Source organism: Phyllobates terribilis, unplaced genomic scaffold (assembly GCF_046119375.1).
Source record: "Phyllobates terribilis strain yellow unplaced genomic scaffold, ASM4611937v1 Scaffold_11__3_contigs__length_659146591, whole genome shotgun sequence".
NCBI lineage: Eukaryota > Metazoa > Chordata > Amphibia > Anura > Dendrobatidae > Phyllobates > Phyllobates terribilis.
In genome coordinates this window covers 373,314,450-373,336,907 of record NW_027362771.1, presented here as the reverse complement: position 1 = coordinate 373,336,907, position 22,458 = coordinate 373,314,450, and the positions used below count along the sequence as shown (strand labels likewise).

The window sequence follows — 22,458 nt, the reverse complement described above, 5'->3', positions numbered from 1 at the left end:
GGCACCAAATCATCATTTCACTTTTTGGGGGCATGGCAATAGGAAAAGGGTCACACATTCTTACGCTACCAATCTCACCACCGGAGAGTTCTATCTGTTGCCGTCGCATCAGTGCCCGGATCTCTTTCTGGAGCACTCGCTGCTGGCCGGAGCTGGCGTTCTTGGCAACCTGCTGTAAAAGGAAAATCACCTCTGCAAGACAATTTTCAATTACATTAGTTCCTAGAGTTATCTTTGGGTGACTCTCGCGCTTGTCAATGTCTACAATGATCAGTCCCTGTGCCGCCAATTCGACTCTACCGATTTTAATGGTCACCTCTTTAAATCCAATCTGTGGCACGGGCTGACCATTGCTGGCGATGATACTCAAGTCGTCGTCAGGGTAGCGGGTGATATCCGAGTCATTCCAGGACTGCTTGAAGAGCACGTACGGGATAGTGGTAACCTGTGACCCAGTGTCCAGTAGGGCACTCATGGGGATGCCATCCAGTACCACGGGCAAGACTGGACGTCCTCCCACATATTTGTCGCGCCAGTTCGATGGGCCTGATGATCTTTTTCCTGGGGTTTGGCCCTCTACCCCAGGTTGTGCCAGTTTAAAGGACAGTACCTTGCCATATGTCCGGGTTGATTGCAGCGGCGGCAGATGGGTTGTCCGTTCTCGTTGTATCGGTCGCTGGGTCTTCCTCTGGCCGGTGGGGTCCTCCTTGGTCGACGCCACGGGATGTCCTCCGGTCCGGATGCCAGCTGGATCTTCCCTGGAGTGGAAACCTGTAAAGACTGCACAGTTCGGGTTAGCGCGGCAACGCTTTTAGCTAGCTCTTGGACCTGATGGTGCAGGTCTGGAGCCGGGTCATTGTTCAAAGCCTGCGCATCAGCTCCCACAGGCCCTGCCGACAAGGGTGCCGCCTCCTGGTGGTAAGTGGTAGTGGGGCGTCTGTGGGTCACAACGCCACCTGGTGCCGGTTCTCGGAGCACCCGGATGGCTCTGTCCTTGAACTGTGCAAATCCCAGATGAGGGTCCTGTAAGGCCATTGCCCGCAACTGGGTTCGGTGGGCATTGCAATATAAACCCTCTATAAATTGTTCAGTCAACAGCCTGTCCTCGTCTCCCACGCCGTCAGGGTCGGTCTGCTTAATGGCTCTCAGGGCCTCTTGTAGGTTCAGGGCATAGTCCCTTATACTCTCGTGTGCTCGCTGCTTGCACCCGTAGAATCCAAGCTTGATCTCGGCTGAGGTGCGGGTATCAAAGGTGTCCCTCAGCCGGGTTAGTATCCCTGCAACAGTCCTTCCCCCAGGTGGCCAGGACTTTACCTCCCTTTGGGCTGCCCCGGTTAATTGGGCCACCAGGATGCTCACTTTTTGCTCTTCTGTGAGGGGATACACCTGGAAGAGGCTATCCAGCTTTTCTCTAAAGTCATGCAGGGTATGTGACTCCCCTGAGTACTGGGGTAGCCAGGCCGCTCCCGGGATATAGGGCATGGTGAAAGGCATGACTGCAGCAGCGGTGGCGCTGGCGGGGGTTGAGGCAGTGAAGCTCTCCTCCGTATCCGACATCTTCCTCCCCCCTAGTGGACCGTGGCCTACCTTGCGATGATCCTCTTCCGTAGGCCGCGGCTCCGCAGTGGATCGTCAGGGTTGAGGACCTTCCGTCGCGCTCCTGTGACGTCGGCGTCTGCTGGGCTCCTTCCAGGACCTTACGCAACGTCCGGACGTGAGGCGGGGCTTCAGTTCTCGCGCGCTTTCGGAGTTCACGCCCCTCTTCTTCCCGTGCGGCGTCTTCAAGATGGCGTCCAACGGCGGGAAAACTCCACAGATGGCGGGAAGAAGGCAGAAGATGGCGCCGGATGGCGGGAAAACTTCGCGGATGGCGGGAAGACAGAAGATGGCGCCGGATGGCGGGAAACTTCACCACTGGTAAGTTTGAACACTCTTTTTCAGGCACGCAGTACCCGGTGGTTGCGGGCACGAGATCCTGCCGACTACGCCAAAAGTTGACGCACCCCTGGGCCTTCGTCGCGCGGCATCGCGCGCACGGGAGCTTACCCGGAGCCGGATCTGTTGAGGGTTGTAGTCTCGTGGCGGTGACCCGGTCCGTGCCCAGGGAGTCAAACTGAGCGGCGATGTATTAGCGGTAGATGTTGGACGACTACGCCACCCGTTGAATGCAGCGAAGGAGCTGCCGCTGCAGGGCAGACCGCTGAGGCCGGTGGTAGGATTGTGCAGCGTGATAGTATCACCCCCAACGGGAGGGGTATGGCCTCAGGGCAGCCGACGTGGATGATGGGGGTAGCAGGAATCACTCAGAGACGATGCGGTGTAATTCAGGGTCTTTACTGGTGATAAAGATAGACCCTCCCGGAGTACTGGCTAGCGATCGGGGCCTGGTCAGTCCTTGAGCAGATGGGATCTCCCCTGGCCAGGCGGAGTTGTAGGCCTCCCAAACTGACTGTACTCTTCTGGCTACCTTGCTAGAGGCGGGTATAAGTAGCCCACGTCCCTGAATGTACCGTGTGGTGCTCACCCGTATGGCCGGTGACTCGGGGCCTTCTAGTGGCGTCCGCTCCACGACGGCGGTGCTGGTCCCACGCGTGTGACCGTGCCTTCGGGTTTCTTGGCCAGAGGACCTGAAATCCCCTGCCGGGCGGTTTCTGCTGCTGGGTAAAGATTAGTCCCCACAGCCTCGGACTCCGGGTCCGGTGATAGCTTCTCAGTCAGGGCGAGCTCTGCAGCTGCCAGCCCCTGACTCCTTATAGCACTGCTCCCACAGAGCTCCTGATGTTCTTTTCCTAGATCTGCTTCTCTTCTCTGTCTCTACTTCTTCTCTACTCTCTAACCCTGCCTCAGCCCTAGGTTTATATAGGGGAAGTTCTTCCCCTCCCAGGACTGGGCAGGAGGTGTGGCATGCACAGGATCCCTGACCAAGAGACCTCCCACCTGCTCTCAGACATAACATTGCTGTTACTGTGGAAACCAGACCCCTGGGGTGCCACATATGCCCATAGTAGAGGTCTGATATCGCCCAGTGAGGGTGACACATTCCCTTTAATGGTTCTGTTATTTGGAACATAAACTTATTTATCAAGTGTTACTTTTTTGTATTGTACAACAAACTGTTTGGGAAATAACAGTCCTGCTGTTGTAGGAGTAGAGGGTATTTCTTTACTCCAGCACTTCACATATATAGATCTTTAGCCTGTCTGGTTCTAGTTGTATTTTCCCATGTTAATCAGTAATGCCCAAATGTTAATATCAGGCCGGTTGCCCCAGCATTGGTAGTGGAGCATTTTTGCCCAGACGGCTATAAATAAGTCTGATGCCCTCGCTCTATCAGTGTGCTTCACACTATCCAGAAAATCAATATTGAGTTTTAGCATAAAGTTGTTTTTTTCTTAATATGCGGATGTCCATGAGATGTTCAGGAACACTATAGGTGCTCTGTAAGCAGGCCTCTGAATCAGTGCTCAGTACAGTCACTGTTGTGTAGTTATGACTGTACTGAGCATTATGAGAAATTATTGTACGTGATGAATGTTTTGTAGTTGACTAAGATTGATCACTATTGCAAATTTATGGCTTAGGTTGAAATGATTGCTTTATTATAGTTTGTATTATAGAATTATGCTCTATTATATGAGTACTGTTCATTTTCGATTTAAGACTTTGACATTGTATGGTACTTAAACGTATTTAGTCATTTCCTGTCAAGTGTCACTCAGCATAGGTGTAGCACTACACATAATAGGGCCAAATCTGTAGTAATTAGGCCGCGTTACTCCTAAGACTTGTCATCACAAGTGCAGTTTACGTAATATTCTTGGTATTCTGACACAGGCTTTGGTTTCATTCGCTAGGACTCTTGTTACTGTAGGAATTGTAATTATTATTTATATGAGTGGATGACTCCTATTCTGCATGTGTAACCTCATTTTTTTGCAATATTTTAATTAAGCAATGGTGTGTAATGGTCCTTTTATACGTGGAAGATAATTGGTAAAAAAAAAATAGAGCGCTGGAGGACGAATATAGTGAGGCACTAAGATTTGAAACAGATACATTTAGAAGTATTCATATACATTTTGATCACTTTTTTCTTTTCTGTGAACATTTACTGCAGTCTTGTCTGCTAATAAATAGAAGATGCCTGGTTAGAAGAGAGGATTTCATGCCAACAATCAATAAAAGATCAATCAACACTAAGAAAGCAACAGAGAGGCAGGCTTTCAGTTCAGGGCAGTCAAGCCAATGAACACTGACAGGCACAATGCATATTCAGAAGTGAGGGGAAAATATTAAGTTCCAGTTTCTACAGTGCTGGCAGGATGCTTGGGAAAAGTTACCCCCCACCTCAAAAAGATTGGAGGGAAAGTTGCATACCATGGAAATCAGGACAGTTCTTACTGATTATTCAGAATAAGGGGTACATGTACTAACAATTGGCCAGTTGTAATTATAGTGAAAGAAAACATTTACATGTTAAAGAAGGAATAGATTTGCTTTATCCCAGATTTTAAGTGTCACAAGACCAATAATGGGGTAGCAGGGCAGCATGACATTCTCCATGTGCACATCCAGATCAATGCCAGTTATAATAGTACTAGATGGTGGCCCGATTCTAACGCATTGGGTATTCTAGAATATGTATGCGGCTGACCGGGCACAATTAGCAGAGCGGCGTTTAAATTTGGCGCCAAAATCGCTGATTGGTCGCGGCCGGCAACCGCGACCAATCAGCAAAGCGGTGTTTAAATTTGGCGGCAATATCGGTGATTGGTCGCGGGCGGCGGCCGCGACCAATCAACGAACCGTGTTGGTGAGGACTGGAGAGAGTGTTTAAATTTAGCGCCAAAATTGCTGATTAGTCGCGACCGCGACCAATCAGCAAAGCGGTGTTTAAATTTGGCGCCAATAATGTTGATTGGTCGCGGCCTGCAAACGCCACCAATCAGCAGAGCGGGGTTTAAATTTGGTGCCAATACTGCTGATTGGTCGTGCATCTCTGTCCCGCAGATGAGCCGCTAATGGCCGCCATCTTTTTTCAGAAATCCCGCGGCGCTGATTGGCCGCTGCCGGACCAATGAGCGACGCGGGATTTCCAAGACAGACAGACAGACAGACGGGATAAGACGATTATATATATATAGATTAGGAAATAATCTGTGTATTACTAACCAAATTCTATTAAAATCAGGTATTACATAATAAATATTTGTGTATGATATTCTTAGTCCAGTCTTAGGCTGTGTGCCCACGATGCGTTTTTTAAGCGTTTCCGCAGCGGCAATTCCACTGCAGAAACGCTTAAAAACGCTTGGTAGAAGGCCTGCCATGTTCCCCAATGATAATCCGCATGTGCTGTGCACATGCTGGGGAAATTTCCGCTGCAGATTATCATTGCGGAAAAAAACGCAGCACTACCAATTATTTTGCGGCAGCGCTGCGTTTTCGCCGCCATGGACTTGCATTGAATCCGCATCACAGCATCTGTACATGTGGAATCCATGCGTTTCAATGTGAGGATGGTACCCGGGTCTGGAGAAGAGGAGACTCTCCTCCGGACCCAGGTACCATAGAACCTGTAAAAAAAAAAGTATAAAATAAAAAATAAACATTATATTTACCTTCTGATGGCCCGCGGTGTCCTTGTCTGTGCTTGCCGGCAGCTCGCGGTGGACTGAAGGACCTGCGCTGACGTAATTTAGTCATGTGACGGGTCACGCAACGCTGACGGTAGGTCCTTCAGTCCACCACGATCTGCCGGCTGCCAGGATGCATCGGAGAAAGACAGCGCGGGCCATCAGAAGGTAAGTATAGATTTATTTTTTAACATTCTTTCGGTCACACTATATAAATCCATGCCGTTTGCATGGATTTATATAGTGTGACCAAGTTGACAAGCACTTTCCAAGTGATGCTAAAATCGCTTGGAAAGCGCTTGTCAACCCGCATGCGGAAATGCATGTGAAGAACGCATCACATCCGCATGTCCCTGGCAGGAAAAACGCATGTACAATCCGCATGTACAATCCGCATGCGTTTTTTCTGCCAGGGGAGATGCGGAAACGTTCAGGAAAAAATCCGGAGCATTTCTGCATCGTGGGCACATAGCCTCAATGAAATTGCTTACATCTACCTACAGTTGGGGTTTTTTCTTACCTGGAGAATGAATATTAAAGGCGTCTGAATGTTTATTTTTGTGCACAGTGTTTGTCTAGTAAATGCTGTCATACTTTGAACCACATCCATTTTACATAGCAACTAATGGCTCACTGCCCTTACTTGAAGACGCTGTATTCACTTCTCATTATTCTGCATAATTTAAGAGCATCTCTTAATTTATCATCTTTTGAACTTTAATAAATGAAATCATTGCATTATTTGGATGTTTCAGGGTTAAATATTACGTATGTGTTTTTCTGTGAACATTTTCTTATCCTGCCTGTTGTGATCCAGATTTAGTTGGTGTCTACTCTGTTGTGCAAACAACAAAGCTGCTATCATTAGCTTTGGCCTGAGTTTTGCCCCTTACAATTACATGCTAGATATTTGTACATACTGGTAATTTATATTAGTTACTGTAATCGTTTGTTGTATTAAGCTGAGGTCACAAAATTGCTTCATCTGAAAATGCACTGAATTGCAGCAGTCGTGTGATAGCTGCGGTTTGGATGCAATAGACTTCAAATACACAGCAAAACCCAAGTGGAAAAATTGCACATGTAAGACTGCTTGTGCCGAGTGACAAACTACGGTTGGATATTTTTCCACCAAATCTCTACATTATCTAGTGCTTTATACAGCCCCAATTCCCCAAAAAAAGTTTTGATGCTGTGTAAAATGTAAAAAAAAAACAAAAAACAAGAATGCAATGATTTGGAAATCTATTCTAGCCATATTTTATTCACAACAGACCACAGATCAGAAGGTGAAAGTTAGACAATTTCCATCTCCTTTTAAAAAATTAACTCATTTAGAAATTGATAGCAGCAACACATCTCAAAAAGTTGACTCCTTTTTACAACAATCTGTAAAAGTGTAGGAAAGAGACAAATTGCTAGGGCTCTGGGAGAAGAATGTCGCCCCATTGTTGTCTGATATAAGGTTTTAGCTACTCAGTCTTTGGTCGTCTTTGCTGACTACAACAGATTTTGGAGATGTATTTTGGAGATGTATTTTCGTTATCAATCGATCCCACTCTTTCACTATTGTCAAACAACTATGATGAAGTTTTATTTTATATATATTTTATTGGTCGGCACACTGGTATACAAATGTTAGTGCTTAGCAGTAGGAATTATATCCAACAGAATATAGTGAATTAATCCCAGCACTATGATTGCATTTAGAATTCATTAATCCACAACAGAATAAGTGCAAAATATATCAGAATACTCAAAATAATTTTTAATTCCTCCCGGACCTTGTTCACATTAGTATTCTGAATAGAAAGGCAATAGCAAAGTAAGTAATGGGGCATCGGCACCAGAAATTTCACCTTATGTTATGTGTTCTATTGTGAATAAAGTATGTAAAATATGGCTATACTGTATGACATCTTGGGGTTGTATCAACTAATCCCACGTTGTCCCTGTTGCCAAACAACTACGATGAGGTTTTATTTATTGTCATGACAGTGTGTAACAGTAAATTGCTGGCCACATCAATTACAACACTCTGGGCTTCATTCATGGCGTAAAAAGCTTTAAAAAAAATCACTGTTTTGGCGCTACTTGAATCTGCTGTAAAATTTTACGATTTTTGGTGTTGTCACGCTATTTTCGCCAAGCTCCCGACAAAGTGGGTATGATGAGGGCGTGGTGACTGTCGCTCACCAAATTTATAATGAGTGACGTTGTTCACTACGTAACCAATTTTACTCCAGCATGGACTGGAATAAGATTTGTGGCTATGTGCACACTGAGGCGCATGGTTCACGTTATACACAGGAGGCATGACCTCGAAGCCCACCCTGCCTCCTCATCAAGACCAATGTGATGATCGCCAGTCTTGATGAATTGAAGCCAATGTGCACATGCTGCAGAACAAAATGTTGCCTTGCTGCATAACAGTATGGAAGAAGGTAAAAAAAATTGGTAATTCATTTTTTTTTCCTACATTTTCAGCGAGTTTAATTGGATTACTAGGGGTCAACAAACTCCCTTAAACTTTTTGTGCTGTCCTTCGAGGACACAGGCACTGTAAATACAGGATATTGGCACATAGGCAGGAAACCATTAGAAAGATGGGAATTGTTTCTGTAGACTAGAGAAAGCTCTTGAGTAAAAAGCTTCTCCATAAGACGTCCACATTGTTAAAGCTACTAGCCCTGTTGCATTGAGTGCTTCACAGCTGAAATATAGGGAACTGTCAGATCATAAAAGTCAGAGCGCTTTATGTGCTGCTTTTAATCAGCAAAGATTAAAACACTACTGAGCTGTTTACAGAGCTGAACATTTTGCGCCACCGTCTTTTCATCTTGTAACTGACTACTTCAGGCTGAGCTGTTTGCATTCATATTTTTAGGGATTATAATAAAGCCTGGGAAGCATCTGCTACAGGTGGAATTACTGTTCTACTGTCAGTAACAAGAATGACTTTGTATCTGGTGTTAATGATTGCAGGTAACATTACAGTGAAACCACTGGCGGACACAGACAGAAAAGGGCCCCTGTGCAAGAACAATATATGGGCTCTTTGCAGCCCAAAAGATCCTAAAAATACGAAACTGCACCCGCTTTGGAGGTAGAAATGGGCCCCCTTACCTGTGGGCCCCTGTGCAGCCACACAGATTGCACGAATGATATGTCCGCCCCTGAGTGAAACGACACGTGAGGCTCGATTCACACCACGAAGGCAAAATCATAATGTACCTGCAATTTATGTAACACTGGTGGGTGTGGACCCACTGAGTCACGGGCCGAGCTTACCCTGGAGGGGCATGACTAAATATCTACTGGGTCTTCACTCGGGCCTCTGATAGCGAGGATAGGCAGGGCTGTCAGTAGACACCAGGTTCCACTCCAGGACAGTCCCCGGGACTGCAGCAGCTGAGGCGCGAGTATGAGGTACTTGAGGGTGAGACAGAAGCATAGTCAGACAGTCCAAGGTCAGTGAAGGCAGTGCGAGTTCACAATACAAAGCCGGAGTAAGGGATGGAGAAGTCAAACAGAGCAGGTAAACAGGCCAGGTCGATAATGGAAGACAGAAAACAGAGATATGCATAAACAGGTGCTAGCAAGCTAGTAGCCAAAGTTCGGACATATAGGGCTGGAAGGAGCTGTCTAATATAGACCCTGTTGACAAAGGATAGGCCTGGGAGCCTAATCTCTGCAGGACACTGCAGGGTTAAATTCCTGCAGAGACTGGCCACGCCCCTAAAGCCAAATGGAAACAACAAGCAGATGAGGCAGTGTTGAGGTGTGCTGCAAGAGGCAAACCCAGTGAGACAGCCTGACAGGAGGAGAAGCCGAGCGTGGTTAGTAGGGGGCAGTGCTGAGGAGGCATACGAATTACCACTGTAAGACTTTACCTTTCCTTACAATACTAGTTCATTTACGTTCCTCCATATCTTTCATCATGCTGAAAAGTGTTTGAAGAGAACCTGTCATCACATTCCCACTCACCCTCCCAAACCAAATACATGTCCATGTAGCTTATTGAAGTATGAATACATGATACTTTTGTTTCCCTAAAGCATGCTCTATCATAAAAAATTGTGATGCTAGTCACTACTTACAGATAAGCCATGAGGCTGGGTAGTCAAGAGCTCCGAGTCAGATACCAAGAGGGCTCGCCATAAGCAAAAGGGGTAAGGCAAAGGCGTAGTCAGGTTACAGTCCGAGGTCAGAATTCCAGGAAGGTAGTAGATCAAGAGAAAGGGCTAGGCAAACGGATGGTCAGAAGCAAGGTCCAAGGTCAGGCAGCAAAAGATCAGAGACTGAACACTAAAGAACAAGGCAAATATGCACCACCGAGCTAAGGCTACAAGTGGCAGTAATCAGAGGCAGACAGTCAGCTAAATAAGCAGGGAATCACTCAGAACAGGAGACACCTGTAGGAAACCCAGCACTCCCCGGCCTTGATTGTGTGACTGGACTGTCACTCACAACACTGACAGCTCAGCACATCTCAGCCCCAGATTGGATGGCTGAGCCATCTAGCACAATACTGACAGCTCAGCACACCCCTGTCCTAGATTGGTCAGCTGAGCTGCCACTCATTGCACTGAGTGGAGGAAATGTGACAGTAATCAGCTTTTGAAGCAGTATGCAAGTAAAGCTGTAAGTGCATTGGGGCATAAAAATGCACTTTCATTGCCTTTGCCTCCCTCTGTATTTTCTGCCTTGCGTTGCCCTCCTCTAGATGGCTGGCACTTAGGTAGCGCTGATTCATCATCACTGTTCCTGAAAACTTCAGCATGCTCTCATCCACTTTGTTATTGCACCTGTAAAGTTTTTTTCTGGGTAGGGGCATATGGGAAAATACTGTGTGATAACAAATCAGATCATAGCATGGCCCCCTGAGGGCATGATGGGAGTCGTAGTTTTGTAACTACTAGCAAGCCAAGCCAGAGATTGGTGAACACCTACATGTGGGAAAATTGTTGCAGAAAGTTTGATGACTTTTCCACACATCTGAATGGGATTTGTAACATGGCTGTGGAGTTGGTAAGCCAAACCTCCGACTCCTCAATTTCCATGACACCGACTCCACGACTCCGACTCCCTCATACATGGCCCATGTTTAAGTGATAAATTTACTGTAGCACAGATTCATCTCAGCTAAAAGTCTAGACCCTTAGATCAGGAATAGGACAGACATTTATAGGACATTTCATAACTTTCCCAAATTCTTATGAAAAAATATTCTCCACAAACTGCTTTGAACTACTGTACATAATTTATTATATATTTTAGGAGTCGGTCCAAAATGGGCTCCGACTCCACAGCCCTGATTTGTAAAAAGAGACAAATCTGCCATGTGTAACATATACCTTATTTATTTTTTTAAATGTCTTCATGTTAGTCTTGTACATTAATCCATCATTTATGCTGGGAGCAGAAGCTGCTTTTAAAGGACATCTGTCATTCGATTGATGCTGCCCAAATCATGTGCAGCATGAATTCTAGCCAGGCTGCACAATTGCAGCCAGGTATGTTTTTATCTGAATGACTCTGCCCTTTCACAGAAAACATAGTTTAAAGATCCATCGTGGCCGGCTTCTTCCCACACAGCTCCAGATAATTCATGTGTACATAAGGAAAGATCTGTCAGTCAACTAGAGAGGTGGTGGAGAAGGCAGTCGGGCGATACCAGACTATACTTGTCTAGTCCTATGGTCCCTGCCTGGCACTTCAAACTTTGTTTACTCTAAAATGCCAGACGGTTACAGAGATTAATGCTGTCCATGTTTTGGGATGCATGAATCGACTGACAGGCTCCCTCTATAGCGTGTTAATGTTTTTATAATTTCATGCAACTTTTATGCAGTTTTAGTGCATTTTTCCACTCAGCTTTTTGGCAGTGTACAGAAAAATGCTGTCTGTGTTTAGTAAGAAGTCAGATGAGTCTCTTTGTAAATCAGTGTTACAATTGGTGTACTGTGACTATTGCACACAGCTGAGCGGTCATCTGACATAATAAAAATCATGTAGTGCGCTTTTGATATATTTCTATTCAGCTCTACGACACACCCAAGTTTAAACAAAGAATAAATATGGAAAAAAAAAGATTCTAGACATCTTTGGTGGTCAAGGGAAGTGCAGGTGTTACTATTTGGTACCCTGGTGGTCTGGGACAATGTCCATTTCTTGGTGGTCTAGACCTCTGTTGTAGCAAAAAAACACTAATGAGAACAGAGCCATAGCTGGTCTAAAGCAGGGATGTGAAACGCAAACACACAGAGGGCCAAAATGAAAAAACTTGGACAAAGTCACGGGCCAACCAGTATACCGTATAATGGGCCCCACATAGTCCTCCATACAGAATAATGGGCCCCACATAGTCCTCCATACAGAATAATGGGCCCCACATAGTCCTCCATACAGAATAATGGGCCCCACATAGTCCTCCATAAAGTATAATGGGCCCCACATAGTCCTCCATAAAGTTTAATGGGCCTCACATAGTCCTCCATACAGAATAATGGGCCCCACATAGTCCTCCATACAGAATAATGGGCCTCACATAGTTCTCCATACAGTATAATGGGTCCCACATAGTCCTCCATACAGAATAATGGGCCCCACATAGTCCTCCATACAGTATAATGGGCCGCACATAGTCCTCCATACAGTATAATGGCCCCAAACGGTCCTCCATACATTATAATGGCCCCACACAGTCCTCCATACAGAATAATGGCCCCACATAGTCCTCCATACAGAATAATGGGTCCCACATAGGGGTGGTGGTTCTGGTGTCGAGGACCAAATAAAAACACCCTGCGGGTCAGATTTTGACACGTGTAGTCCAGAGGTATTTTTACCACTTTTTATTTCACGCTATTTCTAATCAATCTGACAGGCTGTATTTGCATGCCCACCTTCCACCCATTTTTAAAAGGGTGAGAGCAGCATAAAACTGCAGTATCACATGCAAATATAGTATGCAACAATTTTTGTGGCCGTTTGCTACAAATAAAAACTACTGAAAATATCTTGATTTATTCCCTTTTATACTTTAGTGTTTATTGAAGCTGAGGTCATGTGGAAAAGTAATGCCTAGAAGAGGTCAAGTGAATTTTCGATTGAATGTAATGTGAGGATTGCATATATACTCCATGTATGGAAAGCTATCCAAAGCTTGTCTACACCCTCAGTGTACTCTCAATGACGGCTTCATAACTAAGACATCTAGCAAGGCACGTCAAGTATTTCTACAGCATGCATCATTGTTGTAAATTTGGCACAGTCTCTGCCTAAGTGATGTAGGCTTATCCTATATAACTGTAGGACTGTAATAATAAATCTATCACTGTGTAATATTCCCCAAATCACCATCAAGATATATGGGAACTTGGTCCAGGTATTTTATGATGTAACAGTAAAAGGGAATCTGTCAGCATGATTTCACCTCCTAAACTATATTCACATATAGATCTTTCAAAGACAAGTAGAGCAATACCTTTACATGGCCGGTCCTCTCCTCCGCTATTGAGAAATCAGAGTTTCAATGGATATGCAAATGAGGCTACAGAGTTATAGTAGATCTGAAGCCTGTGTCACTCCAGCTCTATTCCCAGCCCAGCACTGCCTTCTCCTGCTTGAATGACAGCCTCTAAGCTGTGTGACTTCAAACACGGCACTTTTCATAGTGTTTTTCTTTATTTTTGGCGCGTTCCTTGCTAAAATAAAAAAAACAACAAGAAAAAAACAAAACACAAATGTAGATTTCATGCGAGTTTAAGTCAGACGTTGGTTCAAAAGTTATGGAAACATGAATAAAGGATGTTCCTAGATTTGGCTAAAAAAAACCCCTCCAAAAACTGCATGTGTAGAAAAAATGTTGCACACGTTTTAAAGAGAACCTGTCAGCAGGATAATCAACCCCTAACTAAAGGCACGAGTGTTAAGCCCCTTTAACTCTTATTACATTCATACCCTGCTTGCAGTACTTTTGAGAAATAGATCTTTTGACGTTTTAATCACAAGTGCAGCCGGGCGGGCGCTGCGCTCCCAGCTTTCTCTCCCTCCCTTTCCCTGCTCACCTGTGATGTTTGATTCACAGCACACTTCTTTCAGTGACCTGTGTCCCCCTGCCCGAGATATTGTGCAGGCGCGGTTATTGCCAGGGTTTGTCTCAGAAGGGGCGGCGCATGCGCTGGAAGCTTCTGATGACCTCGTAAGAGTCCATTCATAGCACTTATCGTCATTAGGAGCTTACTGCTCAGCCACTTGTGAATAAACAATGACAGGGACAGGTCACTGAGAGAGAAGTGCCCCGTCAATCAAAGGCGGGAGGCCGGTTGTGGATGGGGTAAAAGGAGAGAAGCAGGAGAGCTGGAAATGCAGCGCAGTGCCCGCCCCGCTGCAATAGTGATCAACACTTCAAAGATGGATTTCTAAAAATTTCCCAATGAAATACTACAAGCAGGCTATTAATGGAATTAGCATACACGGGCTTTACAGTCATGCATTTCAGTTAGGGGCGAATATCCTGCTGACAGGTCCACGCAATAATTTGTTAATTTGTACAAAAAAACGTTGAACATGAAGAAATTATGCAAAAAGAACCACACAATGTTCTCTGCACACTGGCACCTCTGCCCCTCACACCGCTCCCTGCACACTGGCACCTCTGCCCCTCACATCGCTCCCTGCACACTGGCACCTCTGCCCCTCACACCGCTCCCTGCACCTCTGCCCCTCACACCGCTCCCTGCACCTCTGCCCCTCACACCGCTCCCTGCACCTCTACCCCTCACACCGCTCCCTGCACCTCTACCCCTCACACCGCTCCCTGCACCTCTACCCCTCACACCGCTCCCTGCACCTCTGCCCCTCACACCGCTCCCTGCACACTGGCACCTCTGCCCCTCACACCGCTCCCTGCACACTGGCACCTCTACCCATCACACCGCTCCCTGAACCTCTGCCCATCACACTGCTCTCTGCACCTCTGCCCCTCACACCGCTCCCTGCACCTCTGCCCCTCACACCGCTCCCTGAACACTGGCACCTCTACCCATCACACCGCTCCCTGCACCCTGGCACCTCTGCCCCTCACACCGCTCCCTGCACACTGGCACCTCTGCCCCTCACACTGCTCCCTGCACACTGGCACCTCTGCCCCTCACACGGCTCCCTGCACACTGGCACCTCTGCCCCTCACACCGCTCCCTGCACACTGGCACCTCTGCCCCTCACAAGGCTCCCTGCACCTCTGCCCCTCACGCGGCTCCCTGCACATAGGCACCTCTGCACCTCACGCCGCTCCCTGCACACTGGCACCTCTGCACCTCACGCCGCTCCCTGCACACTGCCTCCTCTGCCCCTCACGCCGCTCCCTGCACACTGCCTCCTCTGCCCCTCACGCCGCTCCCTGCACACTGCCTCCTCTGCCCCTCACGCCGCTCCCTGCACACTGCCACCTCTGCCCCTCACGCCGCTCCCTGCACACTGCCACCTCTGCCCCTCACGCCGCTCCCTGCACACTGCCACCTCTGCCCCTCACGCTGCTTCCTGCACACTGGCACCTCAGCCCCTCACACAGGTCCCTGCACACTGGCACCTCTGCCCCTCACACAGGTCCCTGCACACTGGCACCTCTGCCCCTCACACAGGTCCCTGCACACTTGCACCTCTGCCCCTCACACAGGTCCCTGCACACTGGCACCTCTGCCCCTCACACAGGTCCCTGAACACTGACACCTCAGCCCCTCACACCGCTCCCTGCACACTGGCACCTCTGCCCCTCACACAGCTCCCTGCACACTGGCACCTCTGCCCCCACACAGGTCCCTGCACACTGGCACCTCTGCCCCTCACACAGGTCCCTGCACACTGGCACCTCTGCCCCTCACACAGGTCCCTGCACACTGGCACCTCTGCCCCTCACACAGCTCCCTGCACACTGGCACCTCTGCCCCTCACACAGCTCCCTGCACACTGGCACCTCTGCCCCTCACACAGCTCCCTGCACACTGGCACCTCTGCCCCTCACACCGCTCCCTGCACACTGGCACCTCTGCCCCTCACACCGCTCCCTGCACACTGGCACCTCTGCCCCTCACACCGCTCCCTGCACACTGGCACCTCTGCCCCTCACACCGCTCCCTGCACACTGGCACCTCTGCCCCTCACACCGCTCCCTGCACACTGGCACCTCTGCCCCTCACACCGCTCCCTGCACACTGGCACCTCTGCCCCTCACACCGCTCCCTGCACACTGGCACCTCTGCTCCTCACACCGCTCCCTGCACACTGGCACCTCTGCTCCTCACACCGCTCCCTGCACACTGGCACCTCTGCTCCTCACACCGCTCCCTGCACACTGGCACCTCTGCCCCTCACACCGCTCCCTGCACACTGGAACCTCTGCCCCTCACACCGCTCTCTGCCCCTCACACAGCTCCCTGCACACTGGCACCTCTGCCCCTCACACAGCTCCCTGCCCCCTCTGCCTCTCACACCACTCTCTGCCCCCTCTGCCTCTCACACCGCTATCTGAACTCACACAGCTCCCTGCACACTGGCACCTCTGCCCCTCACACCGCTCCCTGCACACTGGCACCTCTGCCCCTCACACAGCTCCCTGCACACTGGCACCTCTGCCCCTCACACCGCTCCCTGCACACTGGCACCTCTGCCCCTCACACCGCTCCCTGCACACTGGCACCTCTGCCCCTCACACAGCTCCCTGCACACTGGCACCTCTGCCCCTCACACCGCTCCCTGCACACAGGTCCCTGCACACTGGCACCTCTGCCCCTCACACAGGTCCCTGCACACTGGCACCTCTGCCCCTCACACAGGTCCCTGCACACTGGCACCTCTGCCCCTCACACAGGTCCCTGCACACTGGCACCTCTGCCCCTCACACCGCTCCCTGCACACTGGCACCTCTGCCCCTCACACCGCTCCCTGCACACTGGCACCTCTGCCCCTCACACAGCTCCCTGCACACTGGCACCTCTGCCCCTCACACCGCTCCCTGCACACTGGCACCTCTGCCCCTCACACCGCTCCCTGCACACTGGCACCTCTGCCCCTCACACCGCTCCCTGCACACTGGCACCTCTGCCCCTCACACCGCTCCCTGCACACTGGCACCTCTGCCCCTCACACCGCTCCCTGCACACTGGCACCTCTGCCCCTCACACCGCTCCCTGCACACTGGCACCTCTGCCCCTCACACCGCTCCCTGCACACTGGCACCTCTGCCCCTCACACCGCTCCCTGCACACTGGCACCTCTGCTCCTCACACCGCTCCCTGCACACTGGCACCTCTGCTCCTCACACCGCTCCCTGCACACTGGCACCTCTGCTCCTCACACCGCTCCCTGCACACTGGCACCTCTGCCCCTCACACCGCTCCCTGCACACTGGAACCTCTGCCCCTCACACCGCTCTCTGCCCCTCACACAGCTCCCTGCACACTGGCACCTCTGCCCCTCACACAGCTCCCTGCCCCCTCTGCCTCTCACACCACTCTCTGCCCCCTCTGCCTCTCACACCGCTATCTGAACTCACACAGCTCCCTGCACACTGGCACCTCTGCCCCTCACACCGCTCCCTGCACACTGGCACCTCTGCCCCTCACACAGCTCCCTGCACACTGGCACCTCTGCCCCTCACACCGCTCCCTGCACACTGGCACCTCTGCCCCTCACACAGCTCCCTGCACACTGGCACCTCTGCCCCTCACACCGCTCCCTGCACACAGGTCCCTGCACACTGGCACCTCTGCCCCTCACACAGGTCCCTGCACACTGGCACCTCTGCCCCTCACACAGGTCCCTGCACACTGGCACCTCTGCCCCTCACACAGGTCCCTGCACACTGGCACCTCTGCCCCTCACACCGCTCCCTGCACACTGGCACCTCTGCCCCTCACACCGCTCCCTGCAGACTGGCACCTCTGCCCCTCACACTGCTCCCTGCACACTGGCACCTCTGCCCCTCACACTGCTCCCTGCACCTCTGCCTCTCACACAGGTCCCTGCACACTGGCACCTCTGCCCCTCACACCGCTCCCTGCACACTGGCACCTCTGCCCCTCACACAGGTCCCTGCACACTGGCACCTCTGCCCCTCACACAGGTCCCTGCACACTGGCACCTCTGCCCCTCACACAGGTCCCTGCACACTGGCACCTCTGCCCCTCACACAGGTCCCTGAACACTGACACCTCTGCCCCTCACACCGCTCCCTGCACACTGGCACCTCAGCCCCTCACACAGGTCCCTGCACACTGGCACCTCTGCCCCTCACACTGCTCCCTGCACACTGGCACCTCTGCCCCTCACACTGCTCCCTGCACACTGGCACCTCTGCCTCTCACACAGGTCCCTGCACACTGGCACCTCTGCCCCTCACACAGGTCCCTGCACACTGGCACCTCTGCCCCTCACACAGGTCCCTGCACACTGGCGCCTCTGCCCCTCACACAGGTCCCTGCACACTGGCACCTCTGCCCCTCACACAGCTCCCTGTACACTGGCACCTCTGCCCCTCACACCGCTCCCTGCACACTGGCACCTCTGCCCCTCAAACCGCTCCCCTCACACAGGTCCCTGCACACTGGCACCTCTGCCCCTCACACAGGTCCCTGCACACTGGCACCTCTGCCCCTCACACCGCTCCCTGCACACTGGCACCTCTGCCCCTCACACCGCTCCCTGTAGATTGGCACCTCTGCCCCTCACACTGCTCCCTGCACACTGGCACCTCTGCCCCTCACACTGCTCCCTGCACCTCTGCCTCTCACACAGGTCCCTGCACACTGGCACCTCTGCCCCTCACACCGCTCCCTGCACACTGGCACCTCTGCCCCTCACACAGGTCCCTGCACACTGGCACCTCTGCCCCTCACACAGGTCCCTGCACACTGGCACCTCTGCCCCTCACACAGGTCCCTGCACACTGGCACCTCTGCCCCTCACACAGGTCCCTGAACACTGACACCTCTGCCCCTCACACAGGTCCCCTCACACTGACACCTCTGCCCCTCACACCGCTCCCTGCACACTGGCACCTCAGCCCCTCACACAGGTCCCTGCACACTGGCACCTCTGCCCCTACACTGCTCCCTGCACACTGGCACCTCTGCCCCTCACACTGCTCCCTGCACACTGGCACCTCTGCCTCTCACACAGGTCCCTGCACACTGGCACCTCTGCCCCTCACACAGGTCCCTGCACACTGGCACCTCTGCCCCTCACACAGGTCCCTGCACACTGGCACCTCTGCCCCTCACATAGGTCCCTGCACACTGGCACCTCTGCCCCTCACACCGCTCCCTGCACACTGGCACCTCTGCCCCTCACACAGCTCCCTGTACACTGGCACCTCTGCCCCTCACACCGCTCCCTGCACACTGGCACCTCTGCCCCTCAAACCGCTCCCTGCACACTGGCACCTCTGCCCCTCACACAGTTCCCTGCCCCCTCTGCCTCTCACACCGCTCTCTGCCCCTCACACAGCTTCCTGCACACTGGCACCTCTGCCCCTCACACAGCTCCCTGCCCCCTCTGCCTCTCACACCGCAGTCTGCCCCTCACATAGCTCCCTGCACACTGGCACCTCTGCCCCTCACACCGCTCCCTGCACACTGGCACCTCTGTCCCTCACACAGCTCCCTGCACACTGGCACCTCTGCCCCTCACACCGCTCCCTGCACACAGGTCCCTGCACACTGGCACCTCTGCCCCTCACACAGGTCCCTGCACACTGGCACCTCTGCCCCTCACACAGGTCCCTGCACACTGGCACCTCTGCCCCTCACACAGGTCCCTGCACACTGGCACCTCTGCCCCTCACACCGCTCCCTGCACACTGGCACCTCAGCTCCTCACACCGCTCCCTGCAGATTGGCACCTCTGCCCCTCACACTCCTCCCTGCACACTGGCACCTCTGCCCCTCACACTGCTCCCTGCACCTCTGCCTCTCACACAGGTCCCTGCACACTGGCACCTCTGCCCCTCACACCGCTCCCTGCACACTGGCACCTCTGCCCCTCACACAGGTCCCTGCACACTGGCACCTCTGCCCCTCACACAGGTCCCTGCACACTGGCACCTCTGCCCCTCACACAGGTCCCTGCACACTGGCACCTCTGCCCCTCACACAGGTCCCTGAACACTGACACCTCTGCCCCTCACACAGGTCCCTGAACACTGACACCTCTGCCCCTCACACCGCTCCCTGCACACTGGCACCTCAGCCCCTCACACAGGTCCCTGCACACTGGCACCTCAGCCCCTCACACTGCTCCCTGCACACTGGCACCTCTGCCCCTCACACTGCTCCCTGCACACTGGCACCTCTGCCTCTCACACAGGTCCCTGCACACTGGCACCTCTGCCCCTCACACAGGTCCCTGCACACTGGCACCTCTGCCCCTCACACAGGTCCCTGCACACTGGCACCTCTGCCCCTCACACAGGTCCCTGCACACTGACACCTCTGCCCCTCACACCGCTCCCTGCACACTGGCACCTCTGCCCCTCACACAGCTCCCTGTACACTGGCAACTCTGCCCCTCACACCGCTCCCTGCACACTGGCACCTCTGCCCCTCAAACCGCTCCCTGCACACTGGCACCTCTGCCCCTCACACAGGTCCCTGCACACTGGCACCTCTGCCCCTCACACAGGTCCCTGCACACTGGCACCTCTGCCCCTCACACCGCTCCCTGCACACTGGCACCTCTGCCCCTCACACCGCTCCCTGCACACTGGCACCTCTGCCCCTCACACTGCTCCCTGCACCTCTGCCTCTCACACAGGTCCCTGCACACTGGCACTTCTGCCCCTCACACCGCTCCCTGCACACTGGCACCTCTGCCCCTCACACAGGTCCCTGCACACTGGCACCTCTGCCCCTCACACAGGTCCCTGCACACTGGCACCTCTGCCCCTCACACAGGTCCCTGCACACTGGCACCTCTGCCCCTCACACAGGTCCCTGAACACTGACACCTCTGCCCCTCACACAGGTCCCTGAACACTGACACCTCTGCCCCTCACACCGCTCCCTGCACACTGGCACCTCAGCCCCTCACACTGCTCCCTGCACACTGGCACCTCTGCCCCTCACACTGCTCCCTGCACACTGGCACCTCTGCCCCTCACACTGCTCCCTGCACACTGGCACCTCTGCCCCTCACACTGCTCCCTGCACACTGGCACCTCTGCCTCTCACACAGGTCCCTGCACACTGGCACCTCTGCCCCTCACACAGGTCCCTGCACACTGGCACCTCTGCCCCTCACACAGGTCCCTGCACACTGGCACCTCTGCCCCTCACACAGGTCCCTGCACACTGACACCTCTGCCCCTCACACCGCTCCCTGCACACTGGCACCTCTGCCCCTCACACAGCTCCCTGTACACTGGCACCTCTGCCCCTCACACCGCTCCTTGCACACTGGCACCTCTGCCCCTCAAACCGCTCCCTGCACACTGGCACCTCTGCCCCTCACACAGTTCCCTGCCCCCTCTGCCTCTCACACCGCTCTCTGCCCCTCACACAGCTTCCTGCACACTGGCACCTCTGCCCCTCACACAGCTCCCTGCCCCCTCTGCCTCTCACACCGCTCTCTGCCCCCTCTGCCTCTCACACCGCAGTCTGCCCCTCACATAGCTCCCTGCACACTGGCACCTCTGCCCCTCACACCGCTCCCTGCACACTGGCACCTCTGCCCCTCACACCGCTCCCTGTACACTGGCACCTCTGCTCCTCACACCGCTCCCTGCACACTGGCACCTCTGCCCCTCACACCGCTCCCTGCACACTGGCACCTCTGCCCCTCACACAGCTCCCTTCCCCCTCTGCCTCTCATACCGCTCTCTGCACACTGGCACCTCTGCCCCTCACACAGGTCCCTGTACACTGGCACCTCTGCCCCTCGGCACCGCTCCCTGTACACTGGCACCTCTGCCCCTCACACAGCTCCCTGCACACTGGCACCTCTGCCCCTCACACAGCTCCCTGCACACTGGCACCTCTGCCCCTCACACTGCTCCCTGCACACTGGCACCTCTGCCCCTCGGCACCGCTCCCTGCACACTGGCACCTCTGCCCCTCACGCCTGTCCCTGCACACTGGCACCTCTGCCCCTCACACTGCTCCCTGCACACTGGCACATCTGCCCCTCACACCGCTCCCTGCACACTGGCACCTCTGCCCCTCACACCGCTCCCTGCACACTGGCACCTCTGCTCCTCACACCGCTCCCTGCACACTGGCACCTCTGCCCCTCACACAGCTCCCTGCCCCCTCTGCCTCTCACACCGCTCTCTGCCCCTCACACAGCTCCCTGCACACTGGCACCTCTGCCCCTCACACAGCTCCCTGTACACTGGCACCTCTGCCCCTCACACCACTCCCTGCACACTGGCACCTCTGCCCCCTCTGCCTCTCACACGGCTCTCTGCACACTGGCACCTCTGCCCCTCACACAGGTCCCTGTACACTGGCACCTCTGCCCCTCGGCACCGCTCCCTGCACACTGGCACCTCTGCCCCTCACACAGCTCCCTGCACACTGGCACCTCTGCCCCTCACGCCTCTCCCTGCACACTGGCACCTCTGCCCCTCACACCGCTCCCTGCACACTGGCACCTCTGCCCCTCACACCGCTCCCTGCACACTGGCACCTCTGCCCCTCACACTGCTCCCTGCACACTGGCACATCTGCCCCTCACGCCTCTCCCTGCACACTGGCACCTCTGCCCCTCACACCGTTCCCTGCACACTGGCACCTCTGCCCCTCACACAGGTCCCTGCACACTG

The 22,458-nt window shown here is 53.0% G+C and overlaps 1 protein-coding gene and 1 long non-coding RNA gene across 8 annotated transcripts in view; one reads left to right on the top strand and one right to left on the bottom strand.

Annotated features, from left to right (window-relative positions):
* The window catches only part of TJP1 (tight junction protein 1), a 486,079-nt gene that overhangs the window by 329,872 nt on the left and 133,749 nt on the right, over positions 1–22,458 (top strand). The gene's annotated exons all lie outside the window — the stretch shown is intronic.
* Positions 1–22,458, bottom strand: part of LOC141166345 (uncharacterized) — a 37,268-nt gene that overhangs the window by 9,596 nt on the left and 5,214 nt on the right. The window contains exon 2 of the long non-coding RNA XR_012251283.1: positions 13,126–13,345. This is a non-coding gene — a long non-coding RNA (uncharacterized lncRNA). The remainder of the gene's footprint in view (positions 1–13,125; positions 13,346–22,458) is intronic.